Below are 23,025 nucleotides of genomic sequence, written 5' to 3' on the forward strand. Positions count from 1 at the left end.
GAATTGTTCCCTTGCTGCTGACAGCACCACAGGGTGGTGAACACAAGGAACCCCATGGGCTGAAAAGGGAGAGGAAAATGGCATTTTCCTTAAAATAATTGCCATGTGTGAGGCAAGTTTGGTGCAAGTATTTCTTAAGCAGCACTTTTTCACGGAGAAGGATGTGTTGGTCCTAACGCCACCACTCCATGAAGATCAGCCAGCCCCTCAGCATCATTCTGATATTTGGGTAGAGTTGCCATTAAACCCTGTTTTAAGCACAACCATGTCAAATAATGTGCCTCACATTCAATTTTCCAAGGTGGATTTGGATGCTGAGAAAGGAAAATTGCTTCCCCCACCACAAACACGGTAAGGTCAAAGCTTCTGGGCTCGTATTTCCTCACCTTTTTGTTTTGTTTGTTCCGTTTTGTTTTCATATCTGTTTCAGAAATCTATGTAATTTCTTTGCAGTGTGTTCTTTCCCCAAAAGCAAATCCTTCAGGGTATTTATTCCCCTCAAAATACAAATTATTCTGTTCCCCAGTAATTATCTGTTTTGCATACAGTTACACAGCTGAATCAAAAGCAGCAAGATATGAATAAATATATAAATAATGGACACACCGAGGTGTAGTTTCTCATGTTTAACATAACACAGGGGAATACATTTTTATAGCAAGCCAGTAAATGTTGCAAACTGATGTTTTCAATTCCAGTGACTTAGAATTAACTTCTAACTGTGAGAGCTAAACTAGCTGCAGTCTTTTATAATCTCATGCTTTAAAGTTATAATGGTCTTTTTTCATCTGCTGTGAAAGAAGAAATTACATTTTACTAGGAGATGGTAAAGGTAAACCACGGGAAAAAAAGTGCACTTCAAACTGCTTAAATATAATTATTTTTGTTCCATGTGATTTCACTCAGTGATAAAAAGGAGAGCTGGGTTAGCCTGTTGGAGTGGGAATGTGCTGGTGAGTAGAGAAAAGCACATATTGTTTGGCAATGCTTAAGGCATTTTCATGAAAAAAAAAAAAAAAAAAAAAAAAAGGAGAAATACAGCAAAAAGTGCAGAAAAATTGGAGGAAAACTACCTCTTTTTTCCCCCCATAAGCAGCAGTTCAAACACCTATCAAAAGCAAAACTTAGCCATGTGCCTTTTTTTATGAGGCTGAAACCAGTACCTTTGGAAGAATTTTCATCCAAAAAAACTCCAAATCCTCTTTGGAAGTGCACATTCCTCTAAGCCACAGCAAGAGGTTGTGCTTGCCTTGGGTAGGTTCAAACCAGACCAAAGCTGCCCCCAAGATATTTTTAATGAGCATTTTCTTGTATCACTGACCTACAGCACTTTTGTGACCCCTGCCACCCCACCTGGCTGCTCTGCAGGCCTGGAGGCAGCTCCAGGTCCCAAGGCCACCACCACTTGCCCCACATGTGGCTCCTGAGAATCAAACACTGCTGAACCTGGGCTGCAAAATTCAAATGCAGCCCGAGCAGGAGCTCGCCGGCCTGACTCCGCTTCTTTGGGAATGAGGTTGGAGCTCTGAACTCAGATCTGAACCTGGATCTTGGGTTTAGATCCAAGGGTTTGGGTTGGGCCCCATCTCTAGTAAAGAAAAGCATAAAAAGAGATGAAAAGATAATTGTAGAAACTTAAAAGCCAGCACTGCATTCTTTTAAAATTACAAATTAAGCTATAAGCGATTCCAAGCTATGCTGTTTTTATTAAAAATGACTTAATAATCTAATCTTCCTTTCTTTTCTTTTCTTTTGGAATTTATCCTATATCCCAGTAATCACACATAGAAATTACACAACACCACGCTGGATACTCCTGATAATATAAACACAATTGTTTATCCAGAAGCATTATAGGTTCATGCAAAAATACAGCATTTAAAGCTTGTGGTCAGATCAAGAAACCACAAGTATAATTGTTTGTTTATCCAGCCAAGTATTACTCCACTGTGTAAGTTTATGGGGGGCGGGGGGGGGGAGGGTGGGATGTGAATTTATTTATTTATTCCTAACCTGTTTTAAAAATTAAAGTTACAGGGCAAAGGCAGATGGCGAAAGACAAAAGGGAACATTCTGAATAAGGAAATCGCGCCTTTGTCGTAGCTCATGTTACCCTGCTTCATCCTTCCAGGGAAGCCTCGTGATAACAGGGCCCTTTGGTGGAATTTCGACATATTTTTCCCTTTAGTTCGGGGCAGCTGGTTTCTTTCCTCTCGGAGGAGAGAGACGAAGTATATTTATCACTCCAGCAGTGACTCAAAACAAACAGGAAATCTTCATCAGCAGGCTCCTGGGCAAGGCAGATACCAAGGTACTGGCAGAAAGGAAACAGAGGCTTTGGGCTGTGGGAGTCCGACACGCAGCATATTCTGCAGCAACAGCAGATAACTCAGCTGGAGAGCCACCAAATTATTTTTAAATTACAAAAAAAAAAATGAAAAAAGGTGATCCTGAGGTAGCTGAGAGCACTCATGGCATCCATGGGGGCGGCTGAGCTGGACACCCAGCCCGGACATGAGCTGGGAACCTGGGAGAGGGAGGAAACCTGTGTGCTGGCTGGGCTGGGAGGTTTTGCTTTGATCCCATGGCTTAGGAAACCTACTCCTTTTGCCTCAGCAAGCCCTTCTTTAAAAGCAGAGGTTTCCGGCTGGGATGGCTGCCTTGCAGCAGGAGGGAGGCAAAAAGCTAAGAAAAACAACAGCAAAAAAGCCACCAACTGTTAATAATTTTAACCTTTGATATGATTATTCATATTTATTAATGGTGCGTTAATAATTTTAACTGTTGATAAAATTATTCATGCTCATGGATAGTTTCAGAAAGGCCTCTGAAAACAAGATAATAAATAGCCCAGCAATGATGATTCCTCCTGCATTGGTTAGACAGTCCTGACACAGGAACTTCTCTATAGGGTTGGTTGTTTTGTACTTTTCCCTCTCTTTCCCCACCAGTGTAATGAAACAATAAACTCAAATACTTCGGTCCATCTGTCCATCTCAAGAACAAAACACAAGGACATCACAAGACTGACCCTGGCCTACTCCTTGAAGACATCTCTGTTAAGTGGCTGCAAGGACACTTCGAGGCTGTAGGGCTCACACCACACCAAACACACAAGGAAACAGTTACTGCAAACAGGGAGGACTGGGAAAAGTCACTATCTGCATCTCCTGATCCTCTGCATCACCCCAGGCTCTTGCAGTTTACTATGGCCAGAGATGGGGCATGATGATCCCTAGGTCTGACCCGCTGTGGGCTTATCTCCAGAGGTGGGCAGGAGATGGTGGGGCTGGCCAGGAACACTGTTGGGTGGTTAAAAGGAAACTCCTGCACCTAAAAACATTTGCCAGCCTTCCCTCTCTCCTGGCCAGCCCTGGACAGCTGCAGCACTGAGAGCCTTCCACACCAACCTGCCGTCTCCAGCCAGATGCAACCCTTGACCTGGGAGGAGCCTGGAAGGGTGAGTCCTACAGGGACATTTTCATATGTCCAGGCTGGGCTTGCTTGGAGCTTTCACAGCCAATCCTCCAAGGCAGCAGACGCACGTCCTTATCGCCGAGCTGCACCCTGTGACACCAACCTCAACGTCTCACCACAGAAATCCAGCCTTCTATTAATAAGGATGACTGGCTTGGCTGCAAACCAAAGGTGCGAGGGGCTGATAGAGGGAACACCAGACACCCACATCCTTGCAAACAGTTGGAGGGGCAGTGTACTCAGATGCAAACCCTCTGAGTTTGGAAAGGAGAGCATGAAATCACCATGGCCTGAGACATCCCAGACACAATAAGCATTAGCTGTGAGAAAGCCGGTGTAAAAGCAAGTGCTTCATCCTGGCTCATTTGCAATTTCCACGGGACTGCCCTATGGAAAGCTGGCTGAGGTCTGTCAGAGATGACTACCAAAACCTCTGGGTCAGGACGACTCTTCTAGGGAAGCATCTGGCAGAATGTATCACCATTGTGCTGACTCACAGATGTGTCAAGGCATAAAGTCAAGCGAGGTGGGTCGTTCTGGAGAGTTTCCCCAGAGATCAGACTGCCTGTGTCATCCTAAGGAACTGTGTGGTCTAACCAGCACCTCAGCCAGCGCCAGGGAAGGGAAACCTGGTGACAGTCTGTGCATGGTGTGCAGTAGGTGAGAAAGCCAAGTTCATGGAATCACAGGATCCTAGAATGGGTTGGAAGGGATCTCAAAGATTGCTTCATGTTGCACTAGACAAGGTTGCTCCAAGCCCTATCCAAGTCAACAAGAAGAGAAAACATCAGGGTTGTAAATAAGAAATATGAGGTACAAGAGTGCTGGAGGCTCCCTACTGCTGGAACTCGCCTGTTTCCAGCACAAAGCAGTTCTGTTTCAAGTCTGTAAGATTTGCTGGAACATTATGTTGACTGCATACCTACCAGATCAGGCAAAACTCCCACACAGACTGAACTCCAGAGCATCAAGAGTATGGAAAGGTCACAGTGAGTGGGGCTCCCAGCCCACCCTCACCATTGCAGCTGGCACAGACCACAGCAAAGCAGCACTGCCAATGTGCTGTGCCACTCTCTGCTGCTGGGGGAGGTGACACAGCTCAAGACTTTCTCCTTCCTCCCAGAAGGGTCAGCTGGAAAGCAAGGCAGGGGAAAGGCCCTGACTGGGACTGAAGCATAGGCAGTAGCATGAGGTCCAGAAAGTGGTCAGGCACTGGAGCAGGGTGCCCAAGGAAATGAAGGAATCACCATCCCTGGAATTGTTCCAAAGGTGTGTGGATGGGGATGTAGATTAGTGGTGAATATATTGGTGCTGGGTTAACTGTGGGACTCGATGACCTTAGAGGTGTCTTCCAACCTTAATAATCCTATAACCTTCATGCCTTGGTTTGGAAATGGCCACTTGCCTTACAGATGAGTCCTTTGCCTGCTTGGTCACTCAAATGAGTGGCACACTCCCTTTTAATTATTCACCAGCCAAAGAGCCAAAAACGTGACACAACTGAAGACAGTGTCACACAGAGGATGTGATTTGCAGTCACAAGGAGCAAGTGGCAGAGCCAAGAGAAGAGCAGAGCTCCATAACTCAGTGCTGTACCCACCTCCTCAGACCTCAAAAGGGTTCAAACAATTAGCACTAACTCTGTGCCTAAAGGTCGGCTTTGAAAGGACATGAGAAGAGCCTTTGGCTGCTCTGGCTGGCCTGTACTAGTTTGGAGTTTGCCATCTGCAAGCCAAGGAATGCTAGAGCACAACATCTTTCCACCACATGTCTTTCCAGCTCTTTCCTTGCCTCTGGCACAGCCTTTACAGCCAGGGCTGGGGTGAGCAGTCAGTGTGTGACAGAAGGGGTGTGACCTTCCACACAGCAGCAGAGCAGCCCGGCGAGGCAGTGTCCCTGCTCCCAAAGCGAGGTGAAGGCTCTGTGGTCTCACTGTTTGATCTTCACCAGCTACACTGAAAATACTGCTTAGCACAGGCCTTTGGAATCTGCTCTCCAAGTGATAGAGGATTATTGGCTTTGGTGATGAAGTGCACTAGTCAGGGCTGGGAGACGAGAGGAATTATTTTCCCTCAGTATTGCTATGTGTCACCTTGTTTGATTACAATATTTTTTGCTTTTAAAAGTGTGTTTTCCGCCTCCTAATCTTTGAAGAACCTTGTGTTGAAACCAAAGGTCTGCGTGTTATGCTACAGCATATTGTACCACGTTTAGGATCCAGATTCTGCCACATTTTACCACACCAAACCTAAGGTTCCACCCTACTACAGACCCACCAACAGGCCAGAAAGATGCTTGGATGTCCCCAAAGCAGAGCAACACACACACACTCATCTTCCCTAGGAGATAGTGCTCCAGCAAAGCACTCAAAGCCACAGGTGTAATTGACTTTTATCACACTTTCTTTTTAAAATCCAAAAGGCACATTTTCCAAGCTGATATTCAAATGGGATATACATAAATCCTAATTCTTAAGAAGGGTCAGAAAAACAGATTGGAGGAATCAAAAGGGGGGAATTTATGCAGATCCAGAAACACAGAGAGGCAGCAGAGAAAAGTGTTGTGCATTCAAGTGCTTAAGTCCTGCTCAACTCCATGATGACAAACAAACAAACAAACCCCGTGTCTCTTTTTCTCAGCTCAGTGATTATAGCAAACCCACAGTGCCAGCTTCAGACTGGCAAGGCAACTAGCACTGCTCACAAAAACAAATTCGATGCTTTTTTTTCTCTTTTTTTTTCCTGTTTTTTTTTTTTAATGTTGGATGATTTAATTATAATTATCTTCCACACTCTCACCTATTTCCTTACCATCAGTCAAGACACTACTATTGTCTCAGGCATATGAAATAGCAAAAACTGAGGAATGAAGGGGAAAAAATGAGGAAAGCATTCTGCAGAGACAGAAGAAATGAAGTATTTTCTTTTAAAGTCACTAATTCAAATGAGCATACAAAAAGGAAACCCAGGGAACCCATGTTGCCACAGTAATTCTGCTCTGCCTCAGAGTTCCCACCCAGCAAAGGTGTCTCTGATGTTACCTAGGTGTCATCCAAACAAAATAATCCCAAAAGAGACACTTGACACCCTTTTTTTCTCCTAACTCAGCATTTCAGCTGGAAGTAAGAAATAAATGACAGTCAAAACTTCTAATAATAAATAAATTAAAAGTTAGTTATTAGGAGAAATATTAACTCCTAGGATACCTTAATGCCTGGACCCTAGCCTGGCTGCCCTAATATTCTGGGCTCATCAGGATATCCAGAATACTAATTTAGAGTGAGGGCATTAGGGAAAAAAGTCTCCTGCTTTACAAACGGAAAGCTGTTATTCAGTTATTTCTTGAACAAATACACTTCAAACAATGTGAAGGAAATGGCACTTCCCATTTATATGAGTTTACCAACAACAATCATGATGAAAAGGGCAACGACTATTTCAGGTTTGTGAGGGCTGTCTGTTATAACAAACTGTCCCATGCTGCAGCCAGCATGGAACTTGCAGGAGCTGAGAAATTTAAATTCTCAAAAATCCCCAACACAAACCAGGGTTCATTATAAATGCAGTAGGAGGTTATCGTGCCCCACAGCATCATCCATAGAATCATGGAATTATTTGGGTTGGAAGGGACCTTAAAGATCATTCATTTCACCCTCTGCCATGGGGTACCTTCCACTGTCCCAGGCTGCTCCAAGACCCATCCAGCCTGGCCTTGGACACTTCCAGGGATCCAGGGGCAGCCACAGCTGCTCTGGGCACCCTGTGCCAGGGCTTCCCCACCCTCACAGGGAGGAACTTCTTCCTAATAGCCAAACTAAACCTTCTCTCTGTCATTTTAAAGCCATTCCCCGTTGTCCAGTCACTGCATGTCCTTGCAAATAGCTCTTCTCCAGCCTTCATGAGGGTAATTCTGCCTCTGAGGAACAAGTCAGCCACTACTGCACATCAGCCTCCTGTGAGTCCCGGTCCCCACAGAGCTCAAATCCTCCACCACCACAATTCACTCCTCCTCCCCCTGGACCCACAGAGGTGGGCTCTGAGCTTTTTAAATGCTACCTCAAACAGCAACAACAATAAAAAAGTAAAAACCACTCCTTGAAAGCAACAGGTTGCTCTCTTTGGGGTAGATTTCAGAGGAGCAGGGCCTGCACCAGAACATACTACAGGCAATGTCTGCTCTCTGCTTAACCTACTCAAATCAGGAGCAAATGTAACGATGTTAGCAGCCGTCAGCAGAGTTTGGCAGGGGTAACAACAACCATAGGGAGATAAGATAAGGCTGTAGGCTTTCAAGGTTGGGAAATAAAGTATCAGGATTACCAGAGCGGTTTATAGAGACTGTTCTCCCACCCTCTTCTAAGAAACAAAACTGATCCTTTGCACTTCACCCGAGGGAGGAAAATAATCATTAGCTTTACATTACAAAGATACATACAATACTTGTCTCCCTAAGATCAGGCTTGCCTACCCCGAGTAGCCATGTGTGTGCACAGCTGTAGTTTTTTCCATTGTGATACAACCTACCCTTACTGTGACCCTCTCTCATTAGGTCATTTCTAAAACGTAGCTCTCTGTGAACTGGGACCATGTTCTGCTGGTTTGCACAGCTCCTGTTTTTGGCACTATAAATAGAAGAAACAACTTTGCCTGGTGTATTCTCCTCCGAATTATTTTGCAGGTTAAACAAACCTTTAACTGTTTCAGATAAAGCCAAGCAGAAGGTGTTTTTTCCCAAACATCCCAAGCGAAGGAGTGCATTTCCTGCTTCCCTAATTCAACCTACGGCATCAGACATCTGTAACTCTGTTTACATTCCAGCCCTTCACAACTTAATACCGCTTGAAGCATCAATAATATAGGGCACATTTCTGACTGCTCTTTAGATATTTTTTTATCTCCATGGGACTTCCTGGTTTGGGATTTTGTAGTTTACAGTTTCTCACTAATAGTAACTAGCTGCAGCATTTGGCCTTAAGAGTTTACATATTATTTAACTAGATATAAGCAGCCTATTTTAATTACAGCAAAGAGCCCTGTAGAGGCCTTGTCTGTTTTTTCCCCCTCCAACTATATCAGTTGGCTTAATAAAGATATTACCACTCCCTATAAACCAGGCTGTGATCAAGCTCCTAGATATGCTAGTCTTTAATAACATACTTTTACCACTTTAAGAAAACAAGTCCTATCAGATCTTCAGGCACTCAGATGTCCATGGCTTTAATGAAGGCAGTGTGAGCTTTCTGTAGCTCACACACATTTTAGTTTCTGTATGTGCACATTGCAGCACTTCTAAGAAAATCACTCAGCCCCCCCAAACCAAGAGTCATCTGCTCCTGTCACTGTATTACAGCTTAGCATTGAACTGTATGGGCTGCACTCCTAGGACAAGCTCTCCTTTCCCTAGGAGATGTATAGCATAGGCTTCCATCTCCTCTGCATGCAGGGCCAGCAAGAGGTCTGTTCCTACAAGGAAATTCATGGGATCATAGAATGACTTGAGTTGGAAGAGACCTTAAAGACGATCTCATACCTAACAACCTTCCATGGGCAGGGACACCTTCCACTATCCCAGGTTGCTCTAAGCTCTGTCCAACCTTGGACACTTCCATGGATCCAGGGGCAGGCACAGCTCCTCTGGGCACCCTGTGCCAGGGCCTCGCCACCCTCACAGGGAAGAACTTCTCCCCAGTATCCCATCTAAACCTGCTCTCTTGCAGTTTGGAACCATTTCCCTTGTCCTGTCACTCCAGGCCCTTGTCCTAAGTCCCTCTCCAGCTCTGTTGGAGCCCCTTAAGGCACTGCAGGGGCCTCTAAGATCTCCCCAGAGCCTTCTTCAGGCTGAAAACCCCAACATTCTTACCTGTGTCATACCTGTATCCCTGATATCTCTGTCATCTTCAGGTCCTATATTTCTCATATGCTGTCACTACACATGCTCTCTGACCCTCATTTAGGCAACTTTCCATGATTTATCCCATTCCTTTTGAGAAGAAAATTTATGCCCAGGGTTGGCACTACGTGCAACTAACCCTGACTCGGACTAGCCACCATCTTGCTCCTGTTGATGTTTCATTGAATCTTGCATTTGAAGCCAAGATGAGATACTGAGACTTCCATTTCCTTATTTCACAGGACTGCTTTTTCTCTGCAAGGTGTCAAATTAGTACCTGAACGTCACCTACCAAATCAGCCTTGCATATTCACAACTCTTCTAGCATTTGCAAGCAACTTTACTACAAAGGAAAGCTGAGACAGCTTGATTAAGCAACATGCCCAAGGTCATACAGGAAGTTGTAGAAGAGTTGGAAACAAAAGCCAGATCTTCTTAGCTCCTGTCCAACCCTCTCTGGAATGAAAAGGCCAAACTGCTGTGTGGAATTATTAGCAGAGCCATAGATCTCATCCTATAAATTTCATAATGAATTCACAGCTTAGCAAAAAAAAAGTATAGAGCTCCCATCTCTGTTTTCCCAGGAAAAACCCCATGGTGGAAGCTGGGAAGTGTTCCCCAAGATCTGAGTGGCACTGGCTGTGGCCACAGACCCTCTGCTTACACAGAAAGCAGAAAACAGGGAACAGCCATATCCTGCAAGGCCACTTCATGCAAACAGGTTCTGCCATCCTATTTCCAGTTCCCACCTCTCCAAGAAAGTGAAAAAAGTGCATCTACTGGAAAAGCTGCTGAAGTTACCCAAGAGCGAGCATGAAATCGTTCAGGATAGCAAAAGGAGCATCCAGAGTGCAACAAAGGCAGTATTTATGTCTATACTTTTCCCTGTCTGCGTGGCTCTCGGTGATAGCCACAGGAACAAACAATAGCCTTGGCCCCTGGGCTGCAAACGGTTCGCTTCAGAGGCCCAATTAAGTTGTGGAAAGTCTAAACACAGGCACAGGAATCCGCTAATGCGGACAGGCCCGCACAATAGGGTCTCATCCTGGCTCTGCCCTGCTCCTGCTGAGCACCACCTTGCTGGGAGGAGAGCCCCCCATCACCAGTGAGGCTCTTCCCATGAAGAGGTCCTGCTCCACCTCAAAGCCCAACACAAACAGGCACAGTTCCACTCACTTTGGGGAGGATTCTGGCTCCAGGCAGCATCAAACTCATGCCTAGCTGTACGATGAGTTGGGTGATCTCAGGCTTGCTACCACCCAACAAACCACACGTGTGTGCACACACAGGCAAAGGGCAGTTTAAGAGCGATCTCCCTTCCCAAATCTCCATCAGGTTCAGGGCCTGCTGACACAAACACTTCAAACAGCCCAGGCTGCCTCAAGAGCAATGCCAAGAGCAGATAGAGGCTTCAACATTGTCTCGGTACACAGGATGCCGGCCCTGACATCATTTAGCAGAGACAATGCTCGCCCTCTTTCTTTGGGAACCACGTAAAAAAACTTGGCCGAATATAAAACGACTTCAAAGACACATTTCTGTGCCAGCCAGGATGCATTAAAGTTGGGAAAGGAACGACCCGATTCACCTGATCCAGGGAGCTGATAGAGAAGCGCGGGGAAGCGGCTTTTATCGATGTACCTTCCCAGCACTTCCTTCCTGTCCCCAGTGCTATTTAAACCCCTTGCCTACCTCCAGCCAGACCTGCCCATTCTCCGCTCTAAGGAGGAGAAAGGAAAAAGCAAAGGGAAGCCCTAAAAAAAGGCGTCCCTGCAAATTCTGTGCAGTTACCGGGCAGTCATATCCTTCTGCTTTCCCCTGAAAAATCAAGTATCACCTTATCGTTTCCTCACCAAGATTAACTCCTGCTTCCTGAGGAGTATTTCTGAGGTAGAAAGCAGAGGTGGTGGAAAAAAAAATGAAATAAGGAGGGGGGGGAAGCCAAAAAGCCCAATCTGTCAAGCTGCATTTTAGAAGAAAGGAAAACTGAAAAGTGAACGTATTTAACATGAGCTATTTCCTGCACTCAGGAGGGAAGAAAGCATGCTACTAACTGTGTGCATGAGGAGATCTGCACTAGTGTTATCTCTGACCTGCAGCTTAGCCCTTGTGTCTCAGCTGCCAAAAAGCTCCTATTCAACGTTATGCTGAGTTCATCAATGCTCCACGTGTCAGGATCCTAACAGGAAAAAGCAGGACAGACAGTCACTCTATTCAACTGCCTGGGGACCCCATGACAACTAAAATCCCCTTGCAGACTGTCCATATCAACCTACGGCAGGTCAGAGCGCGTAACCCCTCCAGAACTGCAAGCCCGAGCCCACACCCTTTCCCCTTGTCAACATTGTCACTTTAAAACAGCCCATCTAGCCTTATCACCAAACCTGGAGTAAGTATGACAATTAAGATGGATTGCAAAGCCTGCATGCGCTTTACAATTAACAATAACTTGGCAGCGTGTCCCACGCAACTGTTGGGTGGTATGGCAAGAACTTTATCCCTGCTTAGTACTGCATTAGCATATTTAGTAGGCTGCAAGACATAATTCCTCAGATATGAACATATTTTTGTCTTTTCAAAAAATCTGCAATTAAGCCATAACAGGCAGTGTGCAGCCGGCGGTAAACTTTGGTATTAGGGGGACTGTGCTGAAACGGCCCTTTCTGACCTTATGTCAATTATATATTTAATAAGGAATATGTTCAATTTTTTGAAAAAGTGTCCTAGCAGGGACTTTGCTAGGAAGCAATAATATTCCAAAAACTACAGCTGATATTCAGCCTTGCATTTCCTGTGAAAAGCATAGTGCTCAAGAAGGTCTGGGGGCAGGTATTTCAAAGCAGGGGCATGTTGTTGCTGGGGTTGTCTCAATTTTTGGTTTAGAAAAGGAAAACTCTTTCTTTCTGCTATGAATTTTTAAACTGTAGGGTTAACTAATTGTTTGTGTTAAAGAAATAAACTGCAATTAAGCAGCATCGTCCTCTGTGTCTTGTGTAGCTCTTTTTTTCCTGTTCAGGATTCTCATGTTTGTAGGTAAATTAACAGTCTTCTAAAGTAATTAAATGCATTTGAGGAGCAGTTATTTAGCATGGCCTAACTTTATCGATTTCCTCCATGCTGCACAAGACACTCTCAACCCCACTAAGCTTTTTAAGTCTGTTTACGGTGTACATTTATCTAGAAAATCTGATCAGGTCGGGGGGAGGCAAAGATCTTGCCTCGATAACCCGGACATTGTCCCCCTTGACATCTGTGTTGCTGGTGGACAGGATATCCTGCCAAATGCAAGAAGACAACTGCGTGACCCACCTTGGGCAAGAGGCACCGCGGGCTGATGCGAGCACAGCGGGAGCGGGTGCTGCCTCTTGCCGCCCGGAGCCGCATCCTCGGAACACAAAGAGCAGCCAGAGAGCCTCTGCAAAAAAAAAAAAAAAAAAAAAAAAGCCAGGGGAAGGCAAAGAAAGTAAGTAAATAAATAAATAAAGAGGCGGTTTAGGTGAGTAGCACACACTCAAACAGAGAAAGCAGATGTGGGGCAACAAATGCAATTCAGCAGACAAAGTCTTTCTTCATAAACCCGGCAGAGGAACGGATTAAACCACCTGGCAATCTTGGCAGGAAAAAAAGAAAATCTCAGGCGGTGACAAAACCAAACAGGTGGAACAGGTATAAAACTTTTGCTTCCCAATAATATCCCTCTCTTCCCTGGAATGCCTGGACAGGTGCAGAAGTTCAAGTTACAGCATGGAAGTGGCAAATAAATACACAGTATTAGTGCCTGACGTGCTCGGCGAGCAACCGGGGATGTTAATAACTGGCAAGGTACACTAATCTCTGATTGCAACATTTGGTTTACCTTAATCTGGAGGGACAGCTGTATTAAAGAGGGAATTATACTAATCAGTTCAAGGCCCTTGCATATAAAACTTCCCATTAGGCTTAAAGTACAACAGCTTACGCTCATTCTCTAGGAGCCTTACATCTGGTTCTGAATAAGGCTGTCTCTCATTTGCAAGGTACAAACCGAAAACAAGGGAGGGGGGAGCTGACAGTTGCTGGAGGATGGTTGATAGAAGAACAAGCTACTAATTCTTTGAAATTTTTTACAGCGCAAAACTGGCTGTAAGGCATCTTAATACTAAAAAAAAACAGGCATGTGTTATCAACCCTAGGCCATTTTTTCCTGTTACCGGAGGTGACCAACATAAAATAAAATTGATGATGTCAGTCAAAAACAGCTAAGCACAAAGCTTGGCTTTGTTATCTTAAGTCAGAAGGTATGATAGGCCATGCCATATGGCTGTAATCCTCCTATATCTCCCATCACCTAACAGGCAACCTTCATGTAGCATGACCTTATTTGGCTGGTCTCAGGTTAGGGCTGCCCAAAGGGGATTTTTCTGTTTCTGCTATATCCAAAGGTTTATGTTGATTTTTTTTTCTCTTTTTTTTTCTTTTTTTTTTTTTTTTTTTTAGCCCTGCAAACTATAAATCCGACTGATTACTCTGCACTCTTTTGCTTGACTGAGCCTTTACAATCAGACATCCCCGTTAACAATAAGCTCCTAATGAATCAAACATCTATGGCATTAGTTTCACCTAGCTGCCTCTTTCCCATGCACTGCAGCTCTTTGTCAGACCTGGCTTGATGAGAAAAGCTAGTGACACTTGGTGCACCTATTGATAAACAATTCAGTAATGAGGGGCATAACAAAAATTACCTAAAACAACCTGATTAAAAATGACAGGCAAAGGGTACTACAGAGCTTTGCAGTTAAGGTAACTCTCCTATATTGGGAGGGATGAAAAAAATAATTAGGTGCAACACAACTTGCTTTAAAATTACACATTTTGGCACTTTTCTCTTCCTCTCCCCCCTCCCCCCGCTTCTTTTTTTTTGGGATGAGGAGTGTGATGGGTGTTATAAGGAAAATGTTCCATCATAGTTTATAAGAGATTCATCTTTTTCAGAAAATTTGCAACTCAATAAGCTTTTTCTCTCTCCTTTATGAAGCAGCACATTAATGGCACAATGCATTGCTATTTGCAATCCAACTTTCTATCCATAGCAAATTCCTATATTATAACTCAGCATTTTACTTCCTTTGTTTAAATATTGGTTTTGTTGGTTAAGAGAACATGTGGGCTGTAAACAAAGGATAAATAAGCTGTGAAAATAAAAGCAGGCTCCAAGGAATAAATAAGAACAAAATGGAAAAGACTGCACCAGGCTCCTGTGATGAACACAGGGATCTCTTTGTGAGAGGGGGAAAAATGTGTTAAAAGGGCACATACTGCAACTCTGAGGCAAACTTTGAAATGGAAGTGTGGAAGCATAAGAGCATTTGATTCCAAATCAGCAATGTGTGGGTTTGCATTTGCGTAGCAGCATGTTGGGAGGGTTTCAATCAGTGCACAGATGCACTTGAAAATCAAATATGGACATGGGGAATGTTTTTGGATATAGCAAATGAGGACTGATGACATGTTTACACTTTGCACATGGATCCAGTACAAAACCATACCCTGCAAAGAAACAATAACCACCATTTGCTGCTTTTCAGGGCTGGAACAAAATGGTGGCAAAGGAAGGGAATACAAGGGAGTGTCTATTCCCACCTGGGAGAGGGCTGCACCAATTCCTTGCCTCTGGGCTCATTTTGCTAATCTCTCACTTGAGAAAGGGACTTTTAAACCAATATTGAAAAAAATAAAGACACGTCGGCTTGAAAAACAACAGTGTGAGGGGAAAAGGAAAAAAGGCAAGTTTCAAACATCAGTGATGCCTTTCTATGCTGTCAAAATATTTTCTTTACAGAAGAATTAAAATTATAGTTGGAATGTTGCTGGAATGAAATAGGGAATAATCGTAAGCAAACGCACTTTCATCATCTCCAATGGAAAATTGCCATTTTGACATTATTTCAGTATCTGTCTCTATATATCCTTAAAGGAGAAATTCCTGACTTATAAATCCCAAGCTTGGCTGAGTTGTTAATGAAAGTTTATCAAGATGGCAAAACTTTTTTAAAAAGGAAATAGTAGTTGCAGGCAATTGCATCTGACCAGACTATAATGTATCCCTCTGGAAGGCAGCTCCAGCTCACAGTATGAAGTAATCGTTTGTGAATGTTTTCCAAACTGTGATGCATATTTTACATTTTAAAGAAAGAGACAAAAGTTAGCTATCTATGACAACAGGGAAAAACATCTGTTCTACACTTTCCCCTAATCAGACATTAAAGAAATGCACATGAACAAATACCCTGAGTTTTAAACTTTCCATGAAGAGTTCATTTCAAACTTTCAAGAGGGTATCATTGCAGTTCAAATAGTCCTTCAGACATTTGACTTCTGCTACTGATTATTAATAATAATCAGCCCATTTTCCCTTAAAATTTCCAGCATGAATTCAGAATGTCAAAGCTAATTTTCTCATCAGCCTCAGGCTTTTTTAAAACATCGCAAACTTGAGATTTCTGTCCTCTTCTCACACGCTTGGGATTTGTTAGAGCATCCAACTTCCACAACTGTGCATGGGGTCAGCATTTGTTCAGCTGAGACCCAACAGCTGTATTTTTACAGAAGTACCTGAATCTGTGGTCTCTTGGCCCTTTTTCTGGCATTCGTCCAGCCCAAAGCCCATGATTTTGTCTTGGTGGCTTTACAAACTCACTGGCGTTTTGAACAGAATGAAAATGGACTTATCTGTGAAGTCAAGCTACAGCTTTCATGAGAAATTTGTACAAGTAAGACATTATTTAGTAAGCTAAGACACTCAAATCATTGAATTTTAACACCTTCCTCTCTGCGTGTTGCTAGAGAGATTCGGTTACACTTTGCACCACACTATCCTATCTGATGCCCTGAAATGATACCAAAGAGCTCCAGTGGGAAGCCATTCCCCCTTGTCCTGTCCCTCCATGACCTCATCCAAAGTCCCTCTCCAGCTCTCCTGTAGCCCTTTAGGTACTGGAAAGTACCTGTGACCAGTCAGTGATCCCAGGTATAATATATCTATCACATTTCTTCAGCCCTGTTCTTCAAACTTCTATTTTCTGAGCATATGCTCCTTTCCCTAAAGGATTTAGCAAATAGGTAAAGCAAACTCCAGCAAGTGATGCTTCCTTGCATTACAAGCTCAGTGAGAGGTGCATCTAATGATGCCTTCCTCCAGATTTTGCTTCAGCCCCTTTGCCATGTTATTTTTGCCCAGTGTTTGTTCATTCAGCAGCAAAAGGAGGAACATATTAAATATCCAGGAATAAAAGTTATAAGAGATTATTCTTAAATACCATGAGCCTTATAAAACTATGCAAACTATATACATTTCTGAGTTGTTTGCATGATTTTTCTTTCTAGTACAGAGTAAGGCATTTCCATTTGTGTCTCAGATAAAAATGCAAAGCGTCATTTCCTGTTGATAACCAACAAGAAATACGTTTGTGCTTTGGAAGCCCTTTAACATGCCATCTTTTTTACTTGGGAAAGGAGCAGACAGTCCAGTTGCTATAAATTTATCATGATTTCCAACTGATAGAAGTCAGTGGAAGGTAACACATTACCCTTCCAGCCATACATGGAGCCAGAGCTGGCACCACGGAGAGAGGGTTGAGCTGGTGGATACCAGCACTACCTCCACCATCACAGGACAAAATATCACTTGGAATAATTCTATCACCTTCCCTCGTGCAGCTTTTGAACACGAGTCTATTTGATATTAGAGACAACTTAGTCAACTCACTGTAAGGGCACTCTTATATAAGAAAGCAAAAACTCATCGAATTCATAATTCGGCTTCAGCTGGTTCTGATGCTCAGTGGGCAGACATGAGCTCAGCTGTTTGCCTCAACAGAACAAACTTCATTTCCATTGACAGTAAATTTGGCCTTTACTTCACATTTTGGGAGAGAATCTTGAAAAACAACTTGCACCAGTATGATTTTTTTTTTTCCCCCTGAAACGTTTGTTGGAATAGAATCTTATGTGACTATGCAGTAAGGCTAAGGTTAGAATTAAAAAAAAAAAAAAAAAAAAAAAAAAAAAAAAAAAAAAAAAAAACCAACAAGATATCAAAAAAATCAATTCTCAATTTTAGTTTTAAAATTATTTGTTGTACAATGAAGCCTGAAACATACCACCAATATAAGGGCTAGGTTTTTCAAGGCTATAGGTGAATCAGGATGTGCACCAGCTAAATTCTGAAATTCACTCTAGGATGAGACACCAGAGCAGTGAGGTTGGTCCCCAGGAGCCATCTTACTACCAGAAATGTATTCAAAGGGTATTCTTACCGTCTCTAATATTTATCCAATAAAAATAAAATTTGTAGCGCTTCAGCTGCCCCATGGTTAATGGCAAAGTTATATTTATTTTTCAGCACTTGAAGATCTGGCCTGATTAAATAAAACAGCCAATTAGGAAAGACTACAAATTTATGTAAGCCATACAGTCAGTATGTTCTCCCTATCACCACAGAGACCAGATTTTTCCCATCACAGGTCTTTAGTTCAACACTTGCTCAAAATTCCAAATTTGAGAAGTGCCACAATTTTGAAAGACTTTCCTGAAAGCCAAGCATTGAGAATTTAGGTGCCTTTCCTCAGGGGCAACATCTTATTTAGATCAGGAGATCGTTTTCCTTCCCTGCTCTTGAAAAACATTTTGCTATTCACTCGGTGTGTCCTATTAGCAGAAAATAGAGAAAGTTCTGATGCATCATAGCACGCATCTGAAATTCTAATTAACAAGAAGTCATCTGTAGTTGTCCAACATCATATTATTAATTCACAAAGCAATAAAGGGATATATTTCAGACTGAATGAGAAAACAGGTACTGAATGGGGTCAGAGTATTTCACTACACATAATTTGTCATGATCTTTAACTGTTTCCAACCTGCAGAATTCAAGTTGTACAATGACGTACCGTGAATAGAATTTCTCACCTCTATAGAGTAGTTACAACACTATGATTTACTCTTGTGAACTTAAAACCTGAATTAGTTCTAAATCTATATAACCAAGGGTTGCATAACAAAGTATATTTTTACTGCAAATATGTAGACTTTTGCCCTTTACGTATTTTTGAGCAAGAAAAGCCCTTCCCGGGCAACTATAATATATAAAATATATTGGCATTATGATCAATACATAAATAAATTTGTTTGAAAATGATATTCAATAACAGGAATGGTAGTTTTGACCCAAAAAAGCACATATCAGTTAAATTCTAACCAACTTTATGTTCCGAAAGTCTTAGGAAGACTTTTTTTTATCCTACAGCCTGAAAATGCAGGTTTTTCAAATTCATGGTCAATGAGTAAAATTTTTTCTTCCTGCTTATTTCAAAAAATTAACTTAATGGTAAAGTATGGGAAACCCAGAATGCATTCACCTATTACTTTTCCAGCAAGAGGTTTCTCACTTACTAGAATTTAATACAATTAGTGCTCTGAGAGTGCTTTAAATGCAAACCTGTAAAAGGAAGGTAAAAACAAATCAAAGTTAATCTCGACAGGATGGAAAAAATGCTTAAATCAATGTGGTGATGGCTCATCTACTCATCATTTAGCCATTACCTGGGAGACGAGGACCACCTGGTACAGCAGATATTTTATTTATTTTTAATACAGATTTACCACTGCCTCAGTTCTGCAGACCCATATGAAGCCAAAGTCATTCCAGACCTGCCCTGTCACACTGTTTACTCCTCATATTTTATTCACCCCTGTTTGATCTTTGCATTGGTTACAGAGATAAACACATACAAATATTGTGATGTTCAGCAAGTTTAGTGCAACGAGAGAGGGCAAAAGCCACCATCTCCCTTTTATAGCATCCTGGAGAGAGTGACAACACCATAATTCTCTTACAGAAGAAAAGCCTTTTAATATAAGATTTTCTTTAATTTAAACCTTACCTTGAAGAGTAACTCTGCAAAGTTCAGAAATATTTTGAACATTTCTTCACCCCATGCAAAAGTCAGGATAAAACATGTTTCCAGTACAATTTTAGAGGTAGAAACCTCATTGTCAGGGGTTCAACATACAAAAAGCTTAAGGACATAAGGGTTATGAGTAAAGAAAGGACAGTCTGGGTACCCTATGGACACACAGGGCCTGATACTTATATCCGACTGGCACGAACAGAAATGCTACATTTGTTCAAATCAGTGGTGTTTGACCAGGGATCAGAATCAGAGCTGTGATCTATATGTGTGACTTTTACTGGAAGCTGCAAAATTTCCCCAGAAAAGTAACCCCTGGGGGGTTTAGGCAATGCACATCTGAGCAGCAAAGGCTACTTGGTAATTGTGACAAAGCAAAGTGTTTCATTCTGGTTCCTGAACTGGAACAGATGACTACTTCTTCTTTTAAGGAGATGAGAGTAAAAAGGGAAGCCAATCCAATCTCTGGAAGAAAAGCCTACGACGCAATCTCAAAATAAATGCACTTATTTGCATATACAAACACTATATGTACCCACTAATATCCCTTCCTTAAACCGTGAGGAATATCACATATGCTACAGCTCACACCAACCAGAATAATGAGGGAGGTGTTGGGTTTTGATATTTTTAAAAGTTCATATAACTCTACAGTCAAAGCAACTCTAGGTTCATCAGAGCTATCACATAAGAAAAAGGGACTTATCACAAACAAGTTTGTTTAATCATCAGCTGCCTTAACTTCAGTCCTCTCTCTGACCTGTATGTCTCCAGTCTGTATTGCAGCCTAATCACACAGAAAGGCAAACTCTGAACAGCTACTGTCACCTCCCTCTCTCTTTTCCTTTCCCAGCAGGTTAAACGTGGAAAATGCTAAAAATCTCCTGGGAGTGAGTCTAAAAATGAAGTGTAAATAGGTATGGGGAAAAAAAAAAAAAACCCTATGAGAAAAAGTGTTATGGAAGGTGCCTGAATGGCAAAGTGCAAAGGGTGACAAGAAGAAAATTGTGATGGCACACAAAAGGCGAGGGAACAAGAAAGATGTGATACAATAGATAGCTGGTGAGAGCCTATCCACTGCCTGGTCGCTCCTGTTCCTCCCCCTCAATACCTTTTTTTTTTTTTTTTTTTTTTTTTTTGTTATGATAAAGGACATTCATGATCAGTAACAATGTTATAATGATAGTAAATGCGGGATTTAAGGTATATAAAACCTTCAGCCAACATTAGAAAGCCACCAAGGGGGAGTTACCTTGCACGAGGTTCTATTTAGTGATGGCTCCACTCTTTCACTCCCTGACTGCAAATCAGCATTTTTAGTGGACAATAGGCTCAGCAGTGGCCTTATGATTGCCTCTTTTCAAATGGAAATGGCTATCCTAACTCCTCTGCCAGGTTTTTCTTACTATAGCACAAATTGCAGTTTACAAGGCTCTAAGGGGAAAAAAAAAATCTTAGCTGAATATCTTTTTTTTATTCGACAAACTGACATGTAAATTACCCTTTAAGTGCTCCACTCTAGGGCTCTGATCATCTCCTAATTGTCACAGTCAATTGTAGCCAACAGTCTCTTCAATCCCAAGCGCTTTGACAACAAGCATAAGGATCAAAGCAGAATCAGCTCCCTTCAATATCCTTCTGTTTAGGATGCTACAAAAAGCCTGAAAAAGAAAGGTGTAAGGGCATTAGTGGAGAAGGAACTGAGAGGAGAAAGTACTATACCAGTCATTTTCTTCTTCACTAATATTATATATCCTTATATACTCTGTTATCCCACGTTCAGCATGAATACATAAACATCCCAGAAAATAAATATGGTTTAAAACCACTCGCATGTATTACTACTTTAAAATAAATGCATAATGCATTTCTACTGCTTCCTGCATGCCTGCCTCCAACTTTCCCTTCGACTCTGGGAATGAATGCAACACCAATTATTTTTTTAAGCTTTCCCCCCCGCCCCACCTCCAACGCAGTCCTATCGTGTCTTCCAGGATAAGCTGGGCTGCAAACCAGCCTACCTGGATGGAAACCCATCTCGAGTTGTATTTGTGGGGCCAGTATGACTGAGACATAAAGCAGGTTGTTTGTGCAGCCCTGCCTTTGCTTTCTGAAGTGCCTATAACCCAAGGTCAGGCATAGGCTGGAGGAAAACCCGCTCATTCAGCTGGAGTCCAACTCTGAGAACAGCCAGTTTCAGTCACATCCAAAACGACTGGGAAGAAAAACAAGAATAAATTCAGCAGTTCTCAAAGCCTGCCCAGGGGAAAAAAAAATTATTTCCTATAATTCTGAAGGAAGATTCACCTTTTATTGCATTCCAGACCACTTTAAATCAGTGCCACGCTACATGGCTGAAATTTTTGTACTGGCTGGCTGTGTTTGATGATACAAGCTTGCTCGCTCGGCAATACGCTTTCATACCCTCAGTGCCTCGCAGACGCCTTGTTGGAGTCGTGTTTCCAGGGAATGGGAGTAAGACAGAGCTATTCTGAGCCACATTTCTGCTTCAAAACTTGTTCTTCACAAACGTAGCGGTAACTCCCACAGAGGCTCGCGAGCAGCTTCTGCCACGCGGGCTGCAGGGGAGGAATCGCGCGGCTGCTGCAGGAGATGTGCTGCTGGAGTGGGAGAAAACCTGCAGGAGGCCAGGGAGGCAAGCTGGGGATGTGCCACAGGCATCTCCAAATGGATAACCAGGCTCTGCAGGGTTAGGCAACCGGAGCCTCTGGGCCTCTCCAATGATCTTGCTACCATAGAGAAAGCAAGGAAGAGACTTCACCCATTTTCCTGGAGCTCTGTCTCTCCTGCTCCTGAAAAAGATACAGATTAAATCCCTCGAGTAAAACAAAATGGGAATTCAGAGGTCAAAAGCTATTTGCTCCTTCATAAGAACTAAACACACTCCTTACAGCTGTTTTTAAGGAATTTAACATTTCTTGAAGATGATGCACTTTATCCCTTGTCTCGCATGACACTGAAGGAATGGTTGGATGAGGCAGCTGGATGAGCATCAAAACCTGCTGCCCCCATCATACTTTCCACACTCAGATTCTGTGTAGAAGATGAGCTGAGTCAGAATTACAAACCAGCAGAAAACCAGTCACTTGTTTAACAGCACACCAAGAAAAGGGTTTAAGGTAGATCTTCCTGAGCCATCACCTACAGCACACTCCCCAAAGACCAAAATGTTTAAGACACAAACAATAACCTTATTTTAACATAGAGAACACTCTGAGTTTTTAGGGAAGATACAGCACAGATACAACAAGGCTTCCTACAGAGCTGCCTCTTCACCCAAATGTGAATAATACAAAGGTACAAAGACTGGTAAGAGAGTGTTTTTGATAATGAATAGGAACAAGAAGTCGAAATTTCTCATGGGAAAGATATTCCAGAAAATGATGAGTGGGAAACATCAAAAGCACTCATTTGAGTGATGTCGAAATAATATAGAAGGTTAATCTAATATATAATTTAAAATAAATTCAAGCCCAAAATTACAAAATTGAATTGAAACATTTGTCTTGTCAAGCTGTTTTGTTTCCATAATATCAAAGGGAAATATTTTAACTCTTTCTGACCAAAAATTTTACCAAAAAAAATTCATTCTCTGAAGTGGAGTTTCCAGCTTAACAATGCAAATACACTTTACCCAACAGCAAATTTGCAAATATTTTTCAGCCTTGTATAAAGATCAATATGTGCTCCA

At 42.5% G+C, this 23,025-nt stretch overlaps 1 long non-coding RNA gene across 2 annotated transcripts; it reads right to left on the reverse strand.

Annotated features, from left to right (window-relative positions):
• Positions 1–305: 305 nt before the first annotated feature.
• On the reverse strand, positions 306–22,350 carry LOC137476799 (uncharacterized). 2 transcript variants are annotated; one of them, XR_011000617.1, is made up of 7 exons: positions 22,219–22,350; positions 21,621–22,126; positions 20,815–20,974; positions 12,676–12,781; positions 7,797–8,939; positions 2,546–2,685; positions 306–2,393 (listed from the first exon to the last, which is right to left on the reverse strand). It is a non-coding gene; the product is annotated as an uncharacterized lncRNA (long non-coding RNA). The 2 variants fall into 2 exon arrangements; XR_011000616.1 differs by lacking the exon at positions 7,797–8,939 and having other exon boundaries at positions 306–2,685; positions 22,219–22,345.
• Positions 22,351–23,025: the final 675 nt, after the last annotated feature.

The sequence above is a fragment of the Anomalospiza imberbis genome, chromosome 7, assembly GCF_031753505.1.
Source record: "Anomalospiza imberbis isolate Cuckoo-Finch-1a 21T00152 chromosome 7, ASM3175350v1, whole genome shotgun sequence".
Taxonomy (NCBI): Eukaryota; Metazoa; Chordata; class Aves; order Passeriformes; family Viduidae; genus Anomalospiza; species Anomalospiza imberbis.